The sequence below is a fragment of the Spodoptera frugiperda genome, chromosome 22 (genome assembly GCF_023101765.2).
Source record: "Spodoptera frugiperda isolate SF20-4 chromosome 22, AGI-APGP_CSIRO_Sfru_2.0, whole genome shotgun sequence".
Classification (NCBI taxonomy): domain Eukaryota; kingdom Metazoa; phylum Arthropoda; class Insecta; order Lepidoptera; family Noctuidae; genus Spodoptera; species Spodoptera frugiperda.
In genome coordinates, this window is record NC_064233.1 from 2,647,499 (window position 1) to 2,673,774 (window position 26,276).

The 26,276-nt window shown below is 39.9% G+C and overlaps 1 protein-coding gene across 6 annotated transcripts in view; it reads right to left on the reverse strand.

The window, feature by feature from the left end:
* Positions 1 to 23,381, reverse strand: part of LOC118279781 (uncharacterized) — a 51,531-nt gene extending 28,150 nt beyond the window's left edge. For 3 of the 6 annotated variants that reach the window (XM_050702503.1, XM_050702501.1, XM_050702504.1), the window contains exon 1: positions 23,126 to 23,381. The gene's annotated coding sequence lies outside the window, so the exon portion shown is untranslated. Of the gene's footprint in view, positions 1 to 22,949 lie in introns of all 6 variants that reach the window. The other 3 variants (XM_050702506.1, XM_050702505.1, XM_050702502.1) reach the window with 2 other exon arrangements.
* Positions 23,382 to 26,276: the final 2,895 nt, after the last annotated feature.

Consider the following 26,276-nt stretch of genomic DNA (forward strand, 5'->3'; position numbering starts at 1 on the left):
GTCACCGACTTAGCGGGTGACGCATTGTAGAATAAAACCTTAACCTTCTTAGTGTGTAGTAAATAAAACAGTATGTATGTGACCACGAACAGTGTAATATAAGATCAAATTAATGCCGATTGTATTATCTACTGCAGTCTGATCCGGAGCTGCGGACTACCTAGCGGGTTTACCGGGGCTTCGGCTCGAAAAGCAGGAGAAGGAACGGGGTGGTTTTTAGTCAGTAAGAGTCTCACACTCCCTCTCGCCTCGCCCAAGGAAGGAGAAGTCATTGGATGATTCTCCCCCTTTAAAAAAAAAACGTAGGCTGCGTTGATGAGTCCCTCTGTGACTCGAAACTACTCTCTCTCCGGATTTCTCTTAATGTACGGAAGTAAACAGTGATTTTTTTAATTAATTTAGTACGTGTCAGGATTTGGATTGAGTAACCTACGAAACTGCTGAATCGTTTTGAATAATATCTCACCGTTGGAAAAGTTACATTCTTTAAAGAAGATCAAAACATCTTTGAATCAAATCTATTTCTTGTGGGTAAAGCCTATAAAATTCTTCTTCAAAGTGCATTTTAAGAAGATGGGTAAAGTGAGTAAAAGTCAATATCCCAAACAAATTCGTGTGGTCGCTCTGGTGCTTTTCAGATATAGATATTTAAAGATAATTGTGTATTAACAAAAAGAAAAACTATTTAGATATCATTTTGTTCAATACACAATTACAATTAAATATCTATATATCTGAAAAACGCCAGGGTGACCATACTAATGCGTTTTGGAGATTGACCCATTAACCTCTTATCTGTTCGTACATGAGACACAAAAGAAAACACATTGTGTCTCGCGTACAACGGGGTAAGACATAACAGACAAACTTAATTCTAATAAGATTAGTTAGTATACAATAACATCCTAGTGTTTAAGCAGTAAAAGTAACCGTAGTTGTACCCGTCAGTAAGTTATGTAAGCCGGAACGAAATGCGGCAATCATTCACCTTTATCGAACGATCTGTAGCTCGGCTCCAATGTCGCACGACACGTCATTTCTAATTACACGTCACAAATCTAATAAATATTTGTTATGTAGGGGTATTTTGGTTCCGGAGCTGCGGACTACCTAGCGGGTTTACCGGGGCTCCGGCTCGAAAAGCGGGAGTAGGAACGGGGTGGTTTTTAGTCAGTAAGAGTCTGACATTCCCTCACGCCTCGCCCTGGCGAGAGAAGACATTGGATAAATTTCACCCGTTCAAAAAAAGGGGAAGATTGGTTGAAGATATAGGGGCTTTTCACCAATTCAGTTAAGAATGATGGTTGTTTTAATTTAGGTATTTATTTCAAAAATACCTAGGTCTTATAAAAGCGTCATGATCATCTTGAATCGTTGTTGTCGTTATTTTTTCTGACAGATTGACTGATTGATTCTGACCTATCTTTTCTGACAGATTGATTGACAGAAAATTTTATAATTAGAGATTTCAAAAGTAATCGTCTGTCATGCCATGCCACATGTAGGTATATATATCAATTGAAATAAATACATTTCCATTGGTACGATTGTACGATCTATAACATAAAAATAAGTCGAGTTTTCCTTCCTGAAGCTATAACTCCAGAACGCATGAACTGATTTCCACTGTTTTTCATTCGGTGGAAAAGCTCCGTGAAGTTTTTAGCAAAGAAAAAATAAGAGAAAAGCAGGAAAACGAAAAATCTTTGGTGGCGAAACGGAGTCCGCCTGGTTTGCTAATACATACTATAATTTCAGACTCATATTATAGTCAAAACCAACAAAAAGCAATAAATATCCAGTTCCTAGCCTAACATTTAACATCACACCACCATAAAAATCTATCCATGACGTGAATCAATGGAAACGGCACCTCGGTAGCCATGACCAAATGTCACGGCCGCTACATCAGATGCTACGCTGGGGCTACGACAGTGAGTCACCGGCTTGAGGAGTTATGTAGTGCAGAGGTGGGCTTCGGTGACCCTGGTTGAAATATGGGGGTAGTGCTGTTCCTTGGGACGAGTTAGTTAAATGGGATTTTTTTACATAATATCACATCACACTTTTTTATTCCCGAAGGGTATCGCTATTTTAAAGGAGCGCATATTCAATGTTTGATAATTCAACAGTTTTCACCAGTTATGAGTCTCATAATAATACAGCGGGCCTAATGATTGGAGGGCAGAGGACTGAAGAAGACTGTTGACGATGAACAATGAAACCAATGTTGCATTGTCTCTAGTCTAATGTCGACTAATGCTCGGTGAAAAATGAAAATAGCTAAACTCATTCACAGCAACGTATAACGGCACATCTTTGATGAAAAACACCCTTTTTTCCCGGGGGGAATCATCCAATGACTTCTCCGGTCTTGGGCGAGGCGAGAGGAAGTGTCAGACTCTTACTGACTAAAAACCACCCCGTTCTTACTCCTACTTTTCGAGCCGGCGCTCCGAGAACCAAAGAGAGTTGAGGTTCAGATTTCCAAAAGATCTACATCAGTCATATTACTAACTAATACCAGATAATTTGACTATATCTATAAATCACATTTCTTATGACTAATCCCAACACTACATAATAACATATTTTAATGAGTAATAAATAAAATCGGCAAATAAAATCTGACAGCTACGAATAACATTGACTACGGCGTAGCCTAGCGTAGCAAGTTGATCGTAGCTCGTAGCGCGTAGAACAAACAGTGACTCATTGTTTAGTTTTCGTTTAAAAAATGTTAATGTTAGCTGTTTAAGAATAAAAATTTTGATTAGTATCATAAAATAATGTTTTCTAGGAACTTCTGGCAGTATGCTAGATGAAGTATTAGTAACACTGTTCCTTGTTTATGAGTTTTATTCATAGTATGTTTGTTACGCTGCTAATTTTAATACACAGAATTGAATTCATAATACATCTGGAAATGATTATAGGTAGTAATAAAGCATTCATGATATTATGCATGTTTTATATGCAATGCCCACGTTTATTTTCGACTAGCTTCTGCCTGTGGCTTCGCTGGCGTCTCCGATTTTTTTTTGAGAGGAAAATTCGCGTCTCGTGCCTTAGGCGAGGCTAGGAGTGTCACATTCTTACTAAGTAAAAACCACTCTATTCCTACTCCTGCTTTTTGAGTCGGAGCCCCGGTAATCCACTAGGCACGTCTCGCTCGCTCCTCATGCATAAGAGCGCGAGCGTTTGAAACCGTACCATACGGCAAGTACCAATGTGACTTTTCCCGAGTTATATGTAACTACTTTCTATCTTTCTTTCTTTTGATAATCTTGATTATCACCATTAATAAACGGTGAAGGAAAACAACCTGAGCTTATAGTTTCCTAGTATGTTTGAAAGTTTGAACCATCGCCAACCCGCATCGAGCAAGCGTGGTGAAATGCTCAAAATCTTCTACATGCGAGAAGAGGCTTTGGTCAGCGTGGTTACTTAGAGGCTGTTGATGTCATGTGTGATCCCTTCAGCAGTTTTGACGTGATCGAGGTAACGAATATACACTCAAATTGTATAAATTTGTAGTAAGATAAACATATACCAATCGGCAATTATCAACCATTTCTATCGTGTAACAATGGACACGGGTACACCAAGGCACACAACCATGACCCTCTGACCTTGTTACAAGTTCAGAGCCGTGAGTCATCACTGTCTGAAACTATGTACTTTTACAGGGAAAAGAGAGGGCCTTTAATGCATCAAGAAAGGTCTCAAGTTCGATTGTAATCAGGAGAAGTTGGAAGAAAGAAAGAAAATTGTGTTTATTGGCGCATACGTTAGTCAAAGTCAAAGCATTTATTTCAATTAATAATCAATTATGCACTTTTGAAACGTCATATTGATTTGTACGTCAGTCTGTCTGTTAGTGAAGTTAGGTGCTCTGTCAGTGCTTGGTTAGTGATGATAGTAAGACAGTTTTTTTAAGGTTGGAAAATCACTCGATTACTTCTTCATTTGCCTTGGGTGAGGCGTGAGAGTGTCAGACTCTTACTGACGAAACACCACCTCGTTCCTACTACGGATTAAAACACCTGATTTTGTACTAAAATATGACATACTGCACGGTTGGTGCAGGCTGCCGCGCAGCGGTAGCGAGCTCGATTCCTGCACGGAGTAACTCTTTATGTGATCCAAAAATTGTAATTTCGGTTCTGGGTGTCATAATATGTATGTAAACTTGTAAGTTTGTAAACGCAAACAGATCACTCAACAAGGAGCCGCTCTGGTGTATTTTACTTAGTTTTCAAAAAACAGAAACATCATAATAATACTTTAGCTATTAATTTTCAAAGAACATATAATGACAAGTCAAAAACATCAATTAATTAGTTATATATTCATTACAGCAAGACATTTCAACTGAAAACACCAAACCATCTGGTAATGGTTTCTACAAGCGACAGAAATCATTCTGAAAAGTGTAATTTTCAGTACTTTTCAGGCAGTTATCGTTATTCCCGGGCTCCGTAGCGTTGACCCCCTGATATAGGTCACCTAGTAGCCTGCGCACTGCAAGAGGGAGGGGGGGATAGGTGACCTGATTGCAGGACTAGACCCTATTTAGGTTATCGAGTATGACGTACAAATTGTTGGTTGATGAGATTTTATAAGTAAATAAACTAAAAGCCTTTGTTCTTTATTTATGGTATAAGCCGGTAAACGAGCAATCGCCGCCGCCCATGGACACACGAAACACCAGAGACGGTACAAGTGCATTGCCTTTTGGGGGTTAGGAATTTAAGGGCTGTTGGGGAATCGAGGATCGGGAAGATTGGCGAGGGGGGTTGATTGAGCCTCCTGTAACCTCACTCACACGACGAAACACAACGCAAGCGTTGTTTCACGTCGGATTTCTGTGAGGCCGTGGTATCACTCCGGTCGAGCCGGTCAATTCGTGCTAAAGAATGGCTCTCCCACACTTCTGATTACATTAATGTGCATTTCTACCTTCTCTTTCGAGAATTTAACGGCATATTATGATATACATTTTGTACACATCTATCTATAAGACAAAACACGTGACTGATGTATGCTTTAATACCCTTCATCAACTAGAAAAAGTTCCCTGGAATAGGCTTACGTCCAACAGAGGATAATTAACAAAACCTATTTCCCTTTTTGCATAGACAACCGCGTTAATTTTCACATAGGACTATATTGGGAGTGAGTCGATGCCCGGGCGGGGTGGGGTGAGCTGCAAGTGACCTAGTTACAGGAATCACTACATCTAGGCTATATAGGTTAAGCTAACATATGGACTGTTTTCCCTTGAAATTGTAGATAGCATGCAGTTATATGATACGTGTTGTTTCAACGCTAACGTCACGCCTTTGTATCCCTGGTAGCACTTATAAAGGAAACAGCAGCTTTTCACTAATTAGTTTTGACACACACACACATCGTCACGCCTTTTATCCCCGAAAGGGTAGGGGTAATTATGTTACGAGTTCGATGTTACAAGGGTTGAGCTTATTGTCAAACACCGGACATAATTCCAAACTCCGTATCCGCAGCTTGAGTATGCAATGTATCGATAGTAGGGAAGCCATCCATAGAACACATCCATATCACGCATCCATAGCACGCATCTTTCCATATAAAAACATAGCTTATATAAACTAACAACTCGCATAACTACACTGACAATTACAATCAAACAAATCCTTTCTCCAATACTCCACAAAACACAACAGACAACCAACCTCTAACCAAATATCAGTAGATATAAAGACATAAAGACTTAGTCTAAGAAATTATGGTGACTCTATTGTAACCTTGAACAACTGACTCATGTGGCGACCTTGATTTCCAACCAGCGATGGGGGCGTACTCTGGGGGGTTTATGCTCACAAATTACAGATTTTTAGGGGTCATGTTAGTCATGGATTGTGATAAAAAAGTCGCATTTTAGGCGGTATCCGCACTACAGTTGCAATTTATTATGAGTACTATTCACGCCTTCAAACTGTCTTAACAAGTTGGTGGGTTTATGTATGTATAACTAGCAAACCCGGCGAACTCCGTTTTGCCAATGATTTTCCCTGTATTCCTGCTTTTCTTTTAAATTTTTCCGAATTTTCTTTGCTATAAACCTCACGGGGACGAGACCTTTTCAGCGAATGCAAAACCGTAGAAATCGGTTCTTGCGGTCGGCTATACGATGTATCGATAGTAGGGAAACCATCATATCAGGCATCTTTCCATATAAGAAACAAAGCTTAGTTAAGTCCGTTTTCACCAATACGAAAGGTCTGGGTCTTCACTATATGGGCAGTTAGACACACGCGTCTCGCGGCGCCATTTTTAGAGGGGGAATAATCATCCAATAACTTCTCCCACCTTGGGTGAGGCGAGAGGGAGTGTCAGACTATTACTGACTAAAAACCACTGCGTTCCTACTCCTGCTTTTCGAGCCGAAGTCCCGGTAAACCCGCTAGGTAGTCCGCAGCTCCGGATCAGGCATCAGCCCTACTGGGCCCCATCTGTGGTGGACTGATGGCTCTTTGAGGCTCGCGGAACGCGACTAGGTCTTCTTCTGACGACTCTAAGGGCAGTTAGGCAAGCGCGTCTGGCGACACCCCTCTGTAACCTGGCGGCTTAGGTACTTACTTAGCTTGCCTAGGGATAATATAGCTCTGGCCTGGGCCTATGTGTAGTGCGGCCTTAACCTTAGTAGGGGGACGAATTAGTCATGGGGCGTAATAAAAGTCGTGGTTCCGAGAAAAATCGCCGTTTTAGGGTGAAACAGCTTGTAAAATTAGGGCGAGCCCGTGATTTGGGTTCGATAAGGAGATTCGTAGTAATCTATGTGGGTTATCAAGGTCATACTTTAGTGGTGGTGTTTATAACAGCTGTGTAGGGGGTCGTTACTTCGATTCCAAGGTCGGGTAAACTTTTAGGGGATTTTATTCTTGACTTTTTTGTATTCTGCAGTGACATGATTGTTTTTGATTTAGTTATGTAGTATGTTTGGTGTAAAGTAAGAAAAAATCATCAAACAATCATCACATCACATGAACAGCTTATAAGAAGAAGCCACTGCTGACCAAATGCCTCTTCTCGTAAAAGGTTTGAACATTAATCACCACGCTTGCTCAATGCGAATTGGCGATTTCAAACTAATAACGAAAAAAAAAAAAAATTATAAACTACACTACTTTATAAGTAACTACCAATAATGTATGTTTTAACGACCAAATACAGGGAAAATTTGCGAACTAATTTTCTTTACAGCGCATTTCAAAGATACTTCATACATCATGGGTCTCATAATAAGGTAGTTTAAACTTGTCAATCCACTTAATAGTTTAAAAAGACCTGGATACCTAAAGTAAGTTAATCAATCCCTTGCATCGAAACTGCAGTCACAGGACAAAGGGCCGGTAGGATGCTGCGCGCGTGTGCGGTGCCCCAATGACCTGATAACCGGATGAAACCGGATCGTTCGGCTCTCACGACGATCGCCGAACATTGCCGAACCGAACGTCGAGAGTTAAATGTATTGGATGCGAATATTGTCACATTTTACGATTTCAAACTTTGTATAGACATACATAATGTATAAAATATAATCGAATAGTAGTTAACAGAGTAGGATACATGTCACCATCCCTACTCTTCCCGTGGGTATCGTAAGTGCCGACTAAGGTACTTCATATTTTACAAAGACCGGGCAAAAGCGTTCTCTGATTTGCGGACTACCTAGCGGGTTACCGGGGCTCCGGCTCGAATAACAGGAGTAGGAACGGGGTGGTTTTTGGTCAGTAAGAGTCTGATACTCTCTCTCGCCAAACAATATAAAATGTAAATGTTTTGACTACACGGTTGGTGCGGTGGCTGGGCAACTGGCTGCCGCGCAACGGGTAGCGGGTTCGATTCCCGCACGGAGCAACTCTTTGTGTGATCCATAAATTGTTGTTTCGGGTCTGGGAGCCATGTGCATGTGAACTTGTATGTTTGTAAACGCACCGTACGCACAACACAGGAGAAAATCCGAATGTGGGGCAATGTTTTTTTTAAAAAGAAATGTAGCACCCACTTTTCACCAGTCATGTTAGAAATCGCATATGATGCAATAGGAGATGAGTCTATTGTCAATCTAACCTAAACTTGTACCTATAATTAATCTGTAACTACGTTTAGTTACAGATTAATTACGTACTTATGTACGTTTATCAGAAAATTATCACAGACCTACGAAATTGGCTCTTGATTATGAGTGGACAATATCGTCATTAGATTATCAGATACATTATTGACGTCACGATTTTTAATCTGATGTGTTCGATCTGAATTTATAGGCAAAATATGTATAGTATAGTGTTGTATACGAGCAGACGGATCACCTGGTGGTAAGCAATCGCCGCCGCCCATGGACACCCGAAACTCCAGAGGCGTTACAAGTGCGTTGCCGGCCTTTTGGGGGTTAGGAATTTGTGATGTTGGGGAATCGGGGTTTGGAAAGATTGGGAATTGACGGCTATACAAATAAACCCTTTACCGTTTTACATAAAAAATATATCTACACATTTATCTATTAATCTTAATTTAGATACCTAGTTATATCAAATTGCCATCACTTTTAACCAAATCTAGGTACAGAATATGTAGATTTTTCACACAGAAAACTGACTAAAAAGTACATAAAACAATGTGTCCATGCACAAACAGCGGTGACGTATGCGATCTCCCTCGTAGACTAAAAATAAAAGTCGGTTCGAAGCTAGCGACGATTTTATAAACGCCCCCCTTCCATGACCTTTTACTGCCCCTCGAGGTATTTCGGACCTTTGGAGCCGGTGTAAAAGTATTGACGTACTTTAAGCGAAGCGCAAAAATACGCTCTAAACATATTTTTTTAGTCTATTAAGTGTTGGAGAGCCATGCTTCGGTACTAGTGGGCCGGCTCGACCGGAGTAATACCACGGTCGAGCAGGACCCTTGCGTTGTGTGAGTGAGGTTACCGGAGGCCTAATTCCCAATCTTCCCAATCCCAAATTCTCTAACACCACAAATTCCTAACCCCCGAAAAAGCCGGTAACGCACTTGTATCGCCTCTGGTGTTTCGAATGTCCATGGGCGGCGGCGATTGCTTACCACCAGGTGATCCGTCTGCTCGTTTACATTAAAGACTTATACTAAAAAAAAACATCTTTAACAATGCGAGGATTTCAGTTAAATATAACTAGTCAGTCTTGTAAAATAACGGTTATTTTAACTGGTACACAATGATCTCTGATAACCGGTTAGTCGGTCCATCTGTCTGTCTAGATCGGCACCCCTCCAGCATCCATAATACGAGGGTAGATTGAAAAAAAGATCCGTGTCTCGTTTATTGCGAGCCGGATGCGAACTCTGAGGGTTCCGTACAATACTAAATTACATTAATCTATACTAATATTATAAATCTGAAGAGTTTGTTTGTTTGAACGCGCTAATCTCCAGAACTACTGGTCAGATTTGAATAATTATTTTTGTGTTGGATAGCGCATTTATCGAGGAAGGCTATAGGTTATGAAACATCACGCTTTGACTAATAGGAGCCAAGCAGAGCGGGTGAAACCGCGCGGAAGTAGCTAGTATTAATATAAACGCTTCGTCCGTCTGTCGACGAGAAACTCAAAAACCTCTGAATGGATTTTTATACCATTTCCACCAGCGTAAAAAATAATTATTTAAGTGTTTGACTGCCCATAGAAAACTGTTGAAGGCAAATCCTCCGCTAACGTCGCGTCGGTCACCGGTGACCACCACGGCGTTCAAAGTGTTAAGGATGGTTTAACTATTTCGTAAACATTTGGGTTAGGTCAATGGAAAGTACCATAATACAATTATCTATGTTTTCATTTTTATTCCATTTCAGTTTTCAAGGGACCATATACCTCATTGTATATAACTAATATTAATTTAATAGGTATTTAAAAAAAATCGTTTCTTAACACTAGCATTTTAGTGCGTTTACAAACATACAAGTTCACATATACATCACACCCTTACCCAAAACTACCCCTAGCGGGAATCGAATCTCCTACACGTTGAACGGCACTCGATATTTTATGCATTCTTGTTGAAATACGTATTGACAGACAATCAGATAATACACAAAACGCTAGTTTCCTACTAGTCAAATTCAATATTTTTATTGAAATGTCAAAAACGTTACTTTTCTATGAATTTTGTAGGAGATCGCAACTTATGACGTCATAATTTTTTGCGTCAAATAGCATACTTACTTCTCTAAAATTAGCTAGAAAAAGATAATGAATGAAACTACGATTATTTTGGGATATTTTATTATATTGTAAAATGGGAATGGGATAATTTATTTTTGACCTAGGTAACTACCAAATGGTCCTATAACGGTCGTCTTATTTCCATTTTTTACGCCCATATTGTCAAACCACTATGATCTCCAGTTTTACACCACATTGATTTTTGAACTACGGAACCCCAAAAAGGGGTACGTAAGCCTTTTATTTACTTGTGAATGAGCTTCACGGTATTTTAGCTGGCGACTGGGGTGATTACTCGTATAAATTAGGGTTGGGAATGCGAATTTGTCGAAATAAATTGCAATCTCTTTTTTTTTGGTCATGTTGTATTTTGTATTTGATAACTATTGTATGGATATGGGAGCGAAACTTTTGGATCGCCGACCGGACACCGGTGCCCGCTCTCACTCACTCACATAATAGACTTTATTTCTGACGCCTTTTTTAAAGACTACTTTTGAAAAAGAAAGTTTGTTCATAAACTTTGTTACTTATAAAAAAAGCTACGTAAAATTCTGGGGTACATTTTAGATACATAGTTAACGCCTGGCAAGGGGGTAGGCAGAGACAATGGAACGCCAATTGCTACGAATCTTACATACCTCTTTCGCTTCATTAACAGTCATCAGTCTTTAGTCTTTACCCTTAACCGACGAGCATGCATGAAAAGACTGGATACATTTTATCTTAGAAAAATATTAAAAAGTATGCCTCGTTGATCTGTAAGCGCTTTTCAACAAACACAAATCTCTAGTTCGAACACATATTCGAAAAGAAAAAAAATCCGATTTCCGAAAAGAAAAAATCATCAGATTTTCGAAAGAAAAAAAAATCCGATTTTCGACAGCGTTTTAGAGCAGATTTTAAAATTCCGCCCTGTCTTTAGCAATGACATGTTACAATGGAATTCAAAACAGACAAAATATAGAATACACTTGAGGGAACCCGGCATGATGCTTCTAACATGCGTAACATTGAAAAATCGTGACCCGCCCATTAATTTTCTTCACCGTAGCTATTTAAAACATTTGCCGACAGGAAATGCCTGTTGTACCTACATGCATACAGCATGACACCCACACACGCACAAGGTCATCACACAACACAAACGTCATGCACGTCACACGACACACACATAGACAAATAGTCAACCAACATAAATAGACACGCGGCGAAAATTGGAACTGCATAAATTGTGGGCGATTTGAGGACGTTTTCATAGTTAGTAGCGCCACTTCAAAGTGTCAAGTAATATTGGTCGTGGTTTTGACGTCAGTATTTTCATATTATACAGTTGTTACATTTGCTGAAACGTCATTCGATGAATGAAAATTTTCTTCTTGTGTTTGTTTTGTGAATCAATTCATATTTCATATGGTTGAGACTTCCGCAACCGAATTGAGAGACAGACAGATAGTACACAGGTGTAATCTGTTACTAACTAACGTAGCAATCAACGTAAGTGATAACGTCAATGTAAGTGTGGGAGAGCCATGCTTCGGCACGAATGGACCGGCTCGACTGGAGTGATACCACGGCCTCACAGAAAACTGACGTGAAACAACGCTTGCGTTGTGTTTCGTTGTGTAAGTGAGGTTACCGGAGGCCCAATTACCCCCCTTCCCAATCTCCCAATCTCTGAACAACAACCCTTAAAATCCGAACCCCCAAAAAGCCGGCAACGCACTTGTAACGTCTCTGGTGTTTCAAGTGTTTGTGACATGTAGCGCGGCAGGGTGCTGTTCCGCCAGAGATGTGCTATGCTACGTTGCTGTGGATGCGTTTGAGTTCCATCTATCACATTTATTGGCACATATAGCTAAGTATTGGTGGACTCAGCTAGGCTGTTTTTTATACGGAAAGATGCGTGTTATAGGATGGCTTCTTTATTATCGATACATCGCATACTCGAGCAGTGCATTTTCATAGCACAGTTACATATCTGAGTATCAGTGGGAATGGTCACATAGTTTTACAGCTTAGCTATTACATCCTCCTAAGCACCCTTAGTAGGTACTAAGATTTTCCTAAATTCAAATGAAAATGGGATTTTCTTTCGAGATCTTAACAGAACGTACCAATGTCATGGAAGACTAATTACATAATAAAAGCATCTGTTCTGGATGCTTAGTGGCGTTCTTTTAGAGTGGTTTAAGTCCAGCAATGGATGAAAATGAGCTGATGATTGAAAGATAGTTTTGACAGGAATAGGGGCAAACGAGCTGACAGATTACCTAATCAGCAACTAACACCGCACCAACCAAAATATTTTTTATGGTACAAGCCGGTAAACGAGCAGACGGATCACCTGATGATAAGTAATCGCCGCCGCCCATGGACACTCGAAACATCATAGATGTTTTTGCCTATGGACACCCGATTTGAAGGTCGTATAACTAGGTTCAGAAAAACTATCGTGTTCACTAATTATGACATCTTCATCAACAACTGGTAGACGTCCACTGCTGGACAAAGACCTCTCCCTTGACATGACCATAGGACCAATGTAATAAAACAGGATCGTCAGAGTCGCGGGGAGCCAGTGAAAGCAGATGGTGGCTCGTCGTTCTACGTGGGGGACTAAGGGGGATGCCTTTGTTCAGCAGTGGACGTATTATGGCTGATGATGATGATGATGATAATGAAATAGGTAGTAAGTAATATTAGAAAATCGGTCACGAGCCTCTGAGATATATTTGTGCCCACCTCCCCAAGGAACAAGAAGCCGTAATGTTTACGTTAGAACACAGTATTACAGACAATCTCATCTTATTTCTGTCCCGTATGTAAACATCGGGAGATTACGCTCGGAAACTCTTTAATTCATTTCGTTTCTTGATCCAAATATTTTTTTTTGTTTCTGTTCAGTTTTTTGTTGTGTTTAGTCTATGTATTCTTGTTTATTTACTAACCATTATGATATAAGTACTTGTTATTGGCTTTTAAACGCGACTCTTCTGAATTATTAAAAAATGGGAGGGACTTTCGAGAAATTCTGGTTCAACCATCTCTTATCCGATCCTCATCTTCACCCCCTATTACATGGGACTTATAACACAAAGGGTGAAAAGTGGGTGTACATTGTATAGCGGCAATACGTGCCATAATGTGCACCTCTGCCTTCCCCTTCCATCTCCTAAATTACTTACATGTTCTCGGAATGTCGCGTTCTACGCGCGCCTCAAAGAGCCATCAGACCACCACAGATGGGGCCCAGTATGGCTGATGTCTGATCTGGAGCTGCGGACTACCTAGCGGGTTTACCGGGGCTCTAACTCGAAAAGCAGGAGTAGGAACGGGGTGGTTTTTAGTCAGTAAGAGTCTGACACTGCCTCTCGCCTCGCCCAAGGCGAGAGAAGTACAGCAGAGAGGTTACGATGGGGCTGATAATAATGAAGATGATGGCTAAAACTAACCAATTCTGCTATAACTATAATCCTAATAGTTCACCTGTGGAACTAAAGCTTGCCATACAAAAAATTTACGCCGTCGCTAGCGACTATCGACATACTATTGCTTCACTCACGGTAGAGGTACAGCAAAGGACTTATGATAGGGCTGATGATGATGATGATGAAGATGAAGATGTTTAGAAAACCTAACCAATTCTGCTCTCCATAATCCTAATGGTTCAACTGTGGTTCAATTTACGCCATCGCTAGCGACTATCGACAAATAGGTACTATTGCTTGAAACTCATGGTAAAGTTACTACAGATGACTTATGATGGGGCTGATGATGAAAATGAAGATGATGGTAGCCAAACCTAACCAATTCTGCTATAACTATAAACGTAATGGTAGCGTCGTGGTATTTGTAAACACGTATCCCAGTACATACATAGTTGGCACGCTCATCGGGCCGGTGAACGCATTTTATTTATAGGAAACCAAATGTACTGTGACGTCACGAGCGAACGGTGCCCCGAATGTAGTACAAAACGGTTTACGATCGCCAATTAGCCTGAAAAATTTTGTTCTACGATAAAGAATGGGGGGTTTAGAATGGCGATAAGAGAAAAATGGACGATAGAGCATATATTGAAACTACCTAACTAGATTTTGTGAGACATACTAAATTAATTATTATGTTATCGACTTACTCACGTAACTGTTTGATGAGGAACTATCGACTAGTACCAAGCCATGCTATAGGCTCAGTTGCATGAGCAGCTTTCTGCGACACACGACGGTACGATTGTCACGCTGCTACTGATGAATATGAGTCCCTATCGTGGCTTGAAACTAGTTGAGTTCTTCATCAAACAGTTACGTGATTAAGCTTATTCATATATATTGGTACACAGACAGGACACAGCTTAGTACTGGTGGAAACAGACTCAGCTAAGCTGTTTTTTATATTGAAAGATACGTGCTATGGATGGCTTGCCAACTATCGATACATCGTTTACTCGAACTACGCATTTTCAACGCACAGCTACATAGTTTAGTACCAAGGGAAACGGTCACATTGTTTCACGGCTTAGCTACATAGCACATCTCTGTTAGAAAAACACCTTTATGGAGTTCATCGAAGGTTTGAGAAGATATTTACGGAGTAGCTAGCAATTCTCACCACATTTGTGGCGTTATAGACTGATTATAAGGTTTTAAAGCATTTCAGTGTAGTAAAACATTTTTTTTGGATAAACCCAACAACTTCTCTACCTTTTTTTAATGAGGGAAAATCATCCAATGACTTCTCCCGCATTGGGCGAGGCGAGAGTGAGTGTCAGACTGTTACTGACTAAAAACCACCCCGTTCCTACTCCTGCTTTTCGAGCCGGAGCCGGGGTAAACTCGCTAGATAGTCCGCAGCTTCCACAGCTTAGCTATTACATCTTCGTAGCATAGCTACATAGCACGTCTCTGGTGGAAAATCACCCTTATTATATACACAGGCGGATTGTAAGTTTCTACAGCATTTCAGTATTGCATTTTGGACAAAGGGGCCATCCATAAATTACGTCACACGAATTTCATGATTTTTGACCCCCTCCTCCGTCCTTGTCACAGTTGGTCACATTTGTGAGACCCCCCATCACACTAGGGATAGTGTGACGTCACATTTTATAATTTTACATCTAGAATTTTTTGAGTTTTTTGATAATAGTTTCAAGTTCGTGTTTTAACAGTTAGATTATAATAATTGAAATGTGACGTCACAAAATTTAAGACCCCTCCCACCCCCTTGTCACATAAAGTCACACTTCGTCGACCCCCTACCCCCTTAACGTGTGACGTAATTAATGGATGGTCCCAAACTCAACAGCTTCTTCGGCTTGACAACATAATAACCTCGACATAACGAGTGGACCACGCGCCTAGCTTACTTGAGAACACGTGCCCAACGCAATGTATTAAAAATTATAATAATGCCGAACCTGTGACAGATTTCTGGCACTCAGCCATACTGTGACTAAGACTAGACGTAATATTACCTAGGACATACATAATGACACGGCTTTTAATCTCTAATGAGGGACATTACGAGACTCTATAACCTATTTAGCTGAAGATTGGCTTATCGGAGATACAATTTTGATAGAAGAAGCTCCACATACAGAACGTCACGCCTTTTATCCCCGAAAGGGGTAGGCAGAGGTGTACATTACGGCACACAATACCACTATACAATGTACACCTACTTTTCAATATTTGTGTTATAAGTCCTATGTAATAGTCCTGTAGCCATGTACTGGGCACAATTCCAGACTCCGTGTTGCTACTGAGAAATTTTCGGAAAGCCGAAAAATGTCCAGCAATGCTTTGCCCACTTTAATCAGTCGCACTTGCGACCACATGACCAACGAGGCTGTCCAATATCTAAAGTAACTAATATACCCAATCTATCCCACTATTTACTGGTCTCCAACTTTGAGAATTACAAAGGTTTTGCCATTTTTTATGGAATAGGAGGCAAACGAGCAGACGCATTACCTGATAGGAAGAGATAGATTGCACTTGGACATTTGCAACACCAAATGAGTCACAGGTTCCCGACCTATCAAAAAGGAATGCGGTATTTTCTTGAAGGTTTGAAGGTCGCATCGGTTCGGAAATACCGGCGACGACAGCTCATTCCACAGTTTTGCTGTGCGAGGCAGAAAGTTTCGAGGGAAGTGGCATTATCCCAGAAATTCACCCGAAACCACTCGACGAACAAGGCAGACCAAAGAACATTTTTAGGGGACAGAGGCGGCAGAGGGCTCTCTATTATGATGTGATCAGCATCGCTTATGGACGCCTGCAACACTGAATGTGCAGTCCGCCTTTTTACTTTAGGGCCTTATTTTTTTTTCCTTTGACCCTTGGAAAAGGATTCTCCAGCACAGCGGCATACCCACTATGATGATGTGATTAGCATCACTTGTGGACAGTTGCAACACCAAATGCGCTGTCAGTCTTTTTGCGTTTGATCCTCCAGTAACCGCACAAACATGACACGTGGTGTGGCTTAACTCCGGTTGAGTCGGCCCATTCGAACCGAAACATGGCTCTGCCACGTGGAATCCATGCAATCGGCAGTTCTCTATGCCAAACTCTTGAAAATTGGCGATAAGATAGTTATTTAAGGGAAACACAAGACGTATTCTGACCCATTAGAAACCAAATATCGTTAGTGTTACATCACTGACAGAAATAACAACAACAGCGGTCAATGTCGATAGTTGAGCTGCTAGTGATGAGAGAGAGTCGATGACATTTTTATCGACACTGAGAGCTAAGTAACGACTACATATCATGGTTTCACTATGCCATGTATACTACATATTATCAAGTTTAAGTGTGGGAGAGCCATGCCATTACCGGGGGTAGGGGAGGGTTTCCCAATCTTCCCAATTCGGCAACGCACTTGTAACGCCTTTAGTGGTTTGGGCGTCCATGGGCGGCGGTGATTAATTGCTTACTATTAAATGATCCGTCGGCTCGTTTACCGGCTTGAGCCATAAAAAAATCAGTAATTTTAAAGCAATAGGTTCTCTGACAATGGATTTAGTAACTAGAGATAGATTTTCGATACAAAACCCATACAAAATGGAGTCAGAATTCTATATTTACAAACTGAATCAGCCGATTATCTAGTGCGCTAAGATATTGTACAAGTCTTAAATAAAAATAGATTGAGGTAGGTCGAATAAATATTTTTTGTGCAAATTGCATCCATTCCATAAACAATAAAAAAATTAAATAACTAATTATTTTGTTATCGGCTCACTGACGTAACTGTTTGACGAGGAACTCGACTAGTTTCAAGCCTTGCTAGAGGCTCATGTTCATGAGCAGCATTCCGCGACACATAACGCGGCGACTGTCGCGCTGCTACTCTAGTCTGACCTGGTCGAGTTCCTCTTCAAACAGTTATGTGAGTAAGTCGATAACATAATAATTAATTAAGGATGTCTCACGAAAATTATAGTTAATAAAATTTTATGAACCAATAATTTTCCCTGTTTTCGGAAATCGGTTCGTGCGTTCTGGAGTTATAGCGTCAGGAAGGAAAATCCGACTTATTTCTTTTTTATAATAAAAAAATGCCATGATCAAGCCATGTCATCAAGCTTAGTTAGTGGTTTAATTAAAAGGCATAACTGCGTTTACTAGTGGAAAACCACAGTTACATAATGCACTATCGACTATCGACAAAAACACAGCACATCACTACATCATAAACAGCGGAAAGATCGCATAAAAAGCAATGCACGTCAAGAGACTCGAGTATCGTAAAAAGAGTAACGATAAACAATCGTCAAATTAGTTTATATTTGATGCGATAAATAACGTGGTGGCCCGGAGGTTTAAGACACTCGCTTCTCATGCATGAGGGTGCGGTTCGAAACCTACCAACGGCAAAGAGGATCTGCTATAATTTCGACATTTAGCAGGCGGGTTGGAACCGGAGCTGCGGACTACCTCCGGAGCTGCTGACTATACCCCTGGAGCTGTGGGCTCCGAAACCGGAGCCCACAGCTCCAGGTGCTTTTTAAACAAAAAGCAGGAGTCCGGCACTCTCTCTCGCCTCGCCTAAGGCGAGAGAAGTCTGATGATTTTCCCCCTTATAAAAAAGGCGGGTTGGAAAGGCAATATAAAATATTTAGGTTTATCAAAGAGCGCTGCTGGCCGGTCTCTATCTATTGTGTAGTCTCTTAGTCGAGTCTACTGCACCCGCGGGAAGAACAGAGGTGGTGACAAATATACTCTGCCGTCATCAGAAGATACAGGTCCACATTAGAAAGCAGAAAAGTTTGTTGGTTTGAACGCGCTAATCTCCGAAACTGCTGGTCCGATTCGAATAATTCTTTTTTTGTTGTATAGTCCATTTATCTGGGAAGGCTATAGACTATAGAACATTACGCTACTATCAATAGGAACCGAGTAGAGAGGGTAAAACCGCGCGGGAGTAACTAGTACTAACGAAGTAGATACGATACCAATATATTTGCACGGGACTCAAACACGAAGCCCGTTACATAGCAGTCCCCTAACCTTGAGCCATAAAGTCATTCGCACAACCCACGACGAAAGTCAAAAAATAAAAATAGTAATACATTACATGTTAATGTTGATAATGAAAAACATTTCGTAAACAATTGTTCGCGCGTTTATAATTAAAACTGGGTAAACAACATTTTTATATGTTGTAATTAAAAATATATTTCGACTAGCTTCTGCCGGCGGCTGCGCCCGGGATAAAAAGTTAGCCTATGTGTGTTATTCCAGACCATAATCTACCCCTGTTCCTCATTTCCCTGTTCATCCCGATCCCTACAGCTGTTTTGACGTGATTAAGTAACAAAATAACGTCTCTTAAATTTTAAAGAACCCCTTTTATGGTATAAGCCGGTAAACGAGCAGACGAATTACCTGATGGTAAGCAATCGCCGCCGCTCTGTGTAAACTAGTTACAGAAAGAAGAAAAATCTTTATGGCAAAGCAGAGCTGTTCTATGTAGAGAATGACGTCAGAGGGCCATTTTGGTTTAAAATATTGTACAAGTAACCCGAGGAGGGTTTTTTATGGGATAGGCCGGTAAATCGAATCACCTGATGGTAGTCGCCGCTGCGCATCGACACGCGAAACACCAGAGGCGTTACAAGTGCGTTGCCGGCATTTGGGGGTTAGGAATGTCAAGATTGTTGGGGATTCGGGAAATTGGTGAGCCCTTCACCAATTTCGAGTGATCCATCAGCTTGTTTGCTAACGACACGAATGGGCCGGTTCGACACAGAAAACCGACGTGAAACGACGTTTGCGTTGTGTTTCTCTGTGTGAGTTAGATTACTGAAAGCCCAACTCTCCATCAACACCCCAATCAGTCCAACGTCCAAGTCACCAATCCGCCAATCACTAACCCTTAAAAAACGCAACGCACATATAACTCCGCTAGTGCTGCAGATGTCCATGGACAGCGCCGATTGCTTACCATCAGGTGAACCGTTTGTTCGTTTACCGACCAGCAGGGGCCTTAGTTTGCTATTACAATTGTGACAGAATGGTCGATCATTGAGCAGTGACACAATAGCAGACTAAGGCTCCTGTTAAAAAGGGTATGATATTTATTATGTTAGTTACATGAAGATCTATCATAGTTAGTTTACAGTTCAATGCATTGTAAAGTATATAAATAATTGGTTTACGTAGCACTCGTTAAGATCCGGGAAGCGTGACGTCAGCGCCTAAATCCAGTGTTGTATGTTAGTGCTTGCGTTCAGTTACTAACTCTACGATTTAGTGTTTTCTTAGTATATCTGTCTATTTACATGACTGAATCACGACCTGACTTAGGGGCTTGAAACACCAGAGGCGTTACAAGTGCGTTGCCGGTCTTTTGGGGGTTAGGAATTAAGGGTTGTTGGGGAATCGGGGATTGGGAAGGGCTAATCGAACCTTCGTTAACCTCACTTATACAACGCTGTGGTTGTTTCACGTCGGTTTTCTGTGAGGCCGTGGTATCACTCCGGTCGAGCCGGTCCATTCGTGCCGAAGCATGGCTCTCCTACACTTAAATACGAAGAAGAAGAAGAAGAGAACTCTACGAAGTACGTATAAATCAAAAATCTTTTGATTGAGATTGATTTGTTTTGCAACTGGGTTGGAGATCGCAGTATAAAAGGTTCAGGTTTATCAGAGAGCGCTGCTGCTCGCTCTCTGTCTAATGTGTAGTCCCTTAGTCGTTACTACACCCGCGGGAAGAGTAGGGGAGGTCACAAATGTATTGTAGTCTGCTCAACCATTAAATGCTAATTAAAACAAAATGTCACGGCCATAAGATACAATACAATGCATCTGATTCATAAAGAGGGGGTGAGAGAGCACCCCACCCCCTTTAAGGGAGGAAGGGGGTTGAGACTCCACCCCCCATATGACTATGGCTTACTAAAGGTTAGATTAGATGATAAAACATTACTCATGGATTTGTAGGCATTATAATGCCAAAGATGTTAGGAAACTGATGTGATTTGGTAAAATCGACTGTAGTGAAAGGTGATAAGGTAGATTTTTGTATCTTCAACTTCGAAATACATAGTTAGGAATGTTAGGAAATAATTTTGATTTGGTAAAACAGACTCTAATGTTAAAGTGATAAGGATGATTTTTGTAAATTGCAACATAACTAGATTTTTTAAGGGGCGAATATCATCTAATGACTTCCCCTGCAGACGAGAAGGAGTGTCAGACTCTTACTGACCAAAAACCACCCTGTTCCTACTCCTGCTTTTCGAACCAGAGCCCCGATAATCTGCTAGGGAGGCAGTCCACATCTCCGGGTAACATATTTAGTGTAAGTAGTAACATCCGAGTAACATCGCAAAATTAGTTATACAATTTTAATAACTACAAACCCTAAGACAAAGTGATAAGGATGACTTTTGTACTTCAATACCTATTAGGAACTAATTTGATTGTAAAATCAACAATGGACAGTCAGAAGTCATTATTCTATGCAGATCAAGTCACGGGCAACAGCTAGTCTCACTATAAAAACAATACCGTTATCAATATTTTAGCCATTTTACAGAAAACAACTAATTATTTCAGCGTCAGAGTAACCTTCGGTTACAGGGCCATGAACACTTGTTCATATTGCGTACAAATTAATTTTAATTAACACATGTTAATTGTATGTATATGCGGTTAACGACGAACACTGATAAATTAAACCACATTATTGTTTTACATGACTATTAATGGTTGTCCAGTGCTTAGCAATTGTTTTCGGAATAAAATCGTTACTAAGGAATATTTTAAGCAAAGTTAAATGTCTCTGAGTATGGCAGTATGGCAGTATGGCTTTTTATGTTAAATCGTACATCATAGTTACTTTAATTGCCTATAAGTGGCCACTGCTGATTAAAGGCGTCTTCTCACACGGAGAAGGTTTGAGCATTGATTACCGCTCTTGCTCAATGCGGGTTGGCAATTTCACACTCATAATTTGGAAATTAAAAGCTCAGGTTTCCATGGTTTCTGAGTAATCTTAAAATGCACATATAGTTAATTTGGAAAAAGTCACATTGGCACTTGCTGCAACCGGTAACCTGCACCGTAGTTGTATGAGAAGCAGGCCTCTTAAACTTCTAGGCCGTGATGGGTATAACCTGGGTGTCTTCAAGGCGCAATGAATAGGTTGCTTTTGGGCAGACGTGTTCTATTGTCCATTTTCATCGGCATCATCGCTGACAATCAGGTGAGATAGCAGCCAAACGTCAACCCATTAAATATAAAAAAAACCTTTTAAACTGCAATCTTCGACAGACCTGCCCTATGTGCAGATTATGGCAAACCCCTCTTATGTAGAGGAGGTCAACAGTCCTGCAGTGGACTGTTGTAGGCTGTTAAAATAGTTTTTTTTAGATATTTGATGGATCGACATTTGGCCACTATCTCACCTAGTTGTAAGCAATGATGCAGTCTATGATGCAATTAGGTAATATTGTGATAATCTAGAATATTCTTAAAACCATGAAGCAAATATAAAGATATGTCATAACTGGATTTCCCTTTAACATAATACATGACACTTTATGGGGAGCAATAGATTTACAATCTAATATTTAGTAGCTATTATTTAAGTACCTACTAGGTACCTTGTTTTATTTGACTTTTTGTCATCAGGGGTCACCTGTGTTTCACCAGGTCCACTGGTGATCAGAAACACAGGTTCAACCCCTAACCAGTCTCATAAATGTAGCACTATAAAAACGTGAAATTATAAAGAATATAAAGAATTTTATTATTTATTTATTTTAAAAGACCCATGTATTGGTAAAATTAAGCCTAAAAACGGCCTACGAGATAACAAACATAGACAACAAATTTTGATTTTGACAGCATTAAAAAAATATCATAAAATTTTGAGCGTCTATGCATCTTCGTGCAACTTCTGTCGCGAAAAACAATGCATTTTATCTCTTTTTATCTTAGTGAGATATTTTATTAAACGTATTTGCAGTAAATTAAAGAAAATGTAATGTTTTTTAGCTATAAACACATAAAAATAATTGTGAAAATCAGTCTGCCTTTGTCACCGCGCTGTGCAGTTTCGCATGTAAACATAAGCATATTTTGGGGTAAATTGCAATTTTAATGCATCTACACTGCACCCAACACAGGTCCAAGTCCTACCGACGCTAAATAATACAAAATAAAAGTAAAAACTTACGCAATTTGCTCGTTTTCATAAATGTTATTCATTAAATCAAGAGTCACTGACGTTAAATATAGATCAAAACGTAGTCGAAAATAGATAAAGTTGTACACCATACACACTGCTTGTAATAAATTCACATTAATATCGGAATGTAAAACAAAATAATATATATAATTAACAAAACGCACCGCACGGAAATTCAGTGGGAAACAGCGAAAATTGTCGATTTTCCTTTCAGTTTTTCGAACACCATGGTACACTGAAGTTTTAACGTCCACTAATACATTGTCCACGTTATTTTATTTAACTCAATCGTTCGTTGAAATGAGGCGCTCATGCCCAAATACACCACGTCCTTATATTTTCACAAATTCACCTCGTTTTTACGATATCACAAAATAAAATGATGTGTGAATGACATGAAATTTTGACATGCGCACTCCATTGTGCGTAGCTAGCGACATCTGTCTTCATACACCATTTCACTCAACTATGACTAGATTGGAAAAAAATGCTGCTACTCGACAACAGATGTCGTATTCATTATTTCAAACTTTCATCACTAGATGGCATTAAAAGTTTATAAAAAATTATCAAGACTTGTAAGGTAATTTGAATTTCAAATCAACCACTCTCCGGTCACATCAATTAATTAATAATTACAACTGCTATAAGAACAGTTCAATGTCAATCTCCGAGTTACATCACACCGCATCAATTAGTATTTATTCTAGTAACGAATTAACATTCACAAACGTATAAAAAAGGTATCATTAAATCGTTATTAATCCGTTGATTTCAAGTTTTGGTGTATAAAACTAGTTTACGAAGTGGATTTGAGTACATTTTGTTGGTTATTTGGTGTTAAATAAGCGCGTAGCTTGTACAAAAGGTTTGTGTGACACAGCGGCCTCACGTATCGACATGGCGAATCAAAGACGCGTATTTGTCCCAAAAATACGAATGACCGAAGAACGCGTGGTCGGATACATGGAGGCATTAAACATAGATGTGGCATGGCCATCGCAGGAAAATATACCTACTTTTATCACTAGTATACCTACTTGTTTTAATCGTATTATATTGTTTTGTCTATTGCTTGTTTATGTGCGATGACCAAGATGATCTAATTTCTAAAAGTAATGTAATATTGATAATGATATGATTGGATCAAGAGCCTGATGCATAAAGCGGTTCTTCTGGACACGACACGTATTGTCCGGAAATTCCTCTCTCTTGAACCCTGACTGCCTAACTTGGTTTTTGGTGGGTTACTGATTTTGATATTTTTAAATTTATTTTCCTATTTAAAAATGTACAAGTAAAATAAATAAATAAATGAGTGATAATACATAATAACTTAAGACAGCAGATTCCTTAAGTAGGGACTAAATAAAATAACCGACCTTCGCATTACATGGATCTCACAACTCTTTACGGTAGGAAATTACATTTTGCCGCCTCCGCACAGCTCGTACCTAACTCAACAGTACAACACATCAACTAACGCATCCAAACATTCCTACATCTATGCAACCAGGTCTGATCTAAGTCGTTAGTTCTTAGAAGCCGTCCAGGTAGACTGACGTCATGCATACCCAACATACATACATACAAACATAAGCTTAAAGAATGCAGTATTATTATCTCTGATTCTAAAGGGATTGGCACGTTATGGTCATTCAAACATTCAAAAATGTCTGACTGAATGTTTAGATGTGATATTTTTAGCTGGAATAGGTGGCAAACGAGCAAACGAGTCACCCCACGCTTCGCGATCAGCGGTGCCAATGTATACCCGCATACACCATGCAGGAGTCACGTGATATTTTTAGCTTTTTTTAAGGGGGGACAATCATCCAACGGCTTCTCCGGCCTTGGGCGAGGCGAGAGGGAATGTCAGACTCTTACTGACTACAAACCACCCCGTTCCTACTCCTGTTTTTTTAACCGGAGCCCCGGTATTCAAAACTAACGACCCGCCCCAGCTTCGCAAGGGTACAATGGTGATATTTTATGCATGCATTATATGCATATAAAGCTTCTTTTGGAATCACTCTATCTATAAAACAAAACCGCATTAAAATCCGTCGCGTAGTTTTAAGTATTTAAGCATACAAAAGGGACATAGGGACGGAGAAAGCGACGTTGTTTTATAGCTAATTTGGACACTCTTTACAAATACGGCATTATAACAGCCGCGCCGCATGTCCGTAACATTCCTAGACAATCTACAACATTGCAGCTTTTCTGTGGTCGAGGAATATAGAGCTGATCTCACTGAATTGAATACTACCTATATGGATTTATTTAATTATTTATTTTCTTTAAAATTCATAGAAACGTATCTTTTTTAACATTTCAATAAAAGTATTGAATTTGACTAGTAGGCAACTATCGTATTGTGCTGCATCTAGCGACTATCTGCATCTGCAACCATTAATAATTGACCTTTCTGGCCTCTCATCAAAAGAGGTTAGCTCACAACTACCAAGATTTCAACCTCTAATACATAGCTATAAAATGAGGTACACCATCCAGTTTAACATGGCCTCGCTTTCTATAACCATTTCTCACATCCGAAGCTCAGTTTAAACTGGCTGTATATAACTTTGTGTTACCGTATATAATCTGGTATCTATTTAGTATTCTGCTGACACCACCGCGCGAGGCTTGAAGATATAGTGTAACAGCTGACACGGGCTATGTTATATGCATGAGATGTCCCGGATGTTGTAGGCTAGGAGGCGGATTATGTTTGTTTTTTGTCATCTTGTAATGAAAAAAAATGTTAGTTAAATTAAATAATTAGGTTTTAAGTAGCTTTTGTACGCGGCTTCACCCACGTTTTAAACTTTCCTCTTGAATCAATGTATCAGTTAACAAAATTCTATCAAAATCTGTTAGGCAATTTTAAAGATCTCAGAATACATACTTTTTTTATACATAGTGATAATGATGAAATAACCACATCTAGTATTCCCGTGGGTGTCGTATACCCAACTAAGTGACTCTGATAAACCTTTTATACTGCGATTTCCAACGTGCCTGCAAACGCTTATAAGAAGAGGTTATTATAATCTACTATACGCAGCCGGCGAGCACCTTTTTTATTTTTATTTTTTAACCCCATCTTGGGAAATCCTCATGGAGCCCTCTCACTTGGAACGAGTACCTAGCTTCACTGACGAACAGACTGACGGACTATTTATCTGTCGACATTTTAAAAGTACTTGATAATGATGTAATTGAAATAAATGCATAGATTTCATTGTCTTTATTAGACTTGACATTTAAAAGGTATGCTCTACCCACACTTCTTCAAAACTAACCACACAA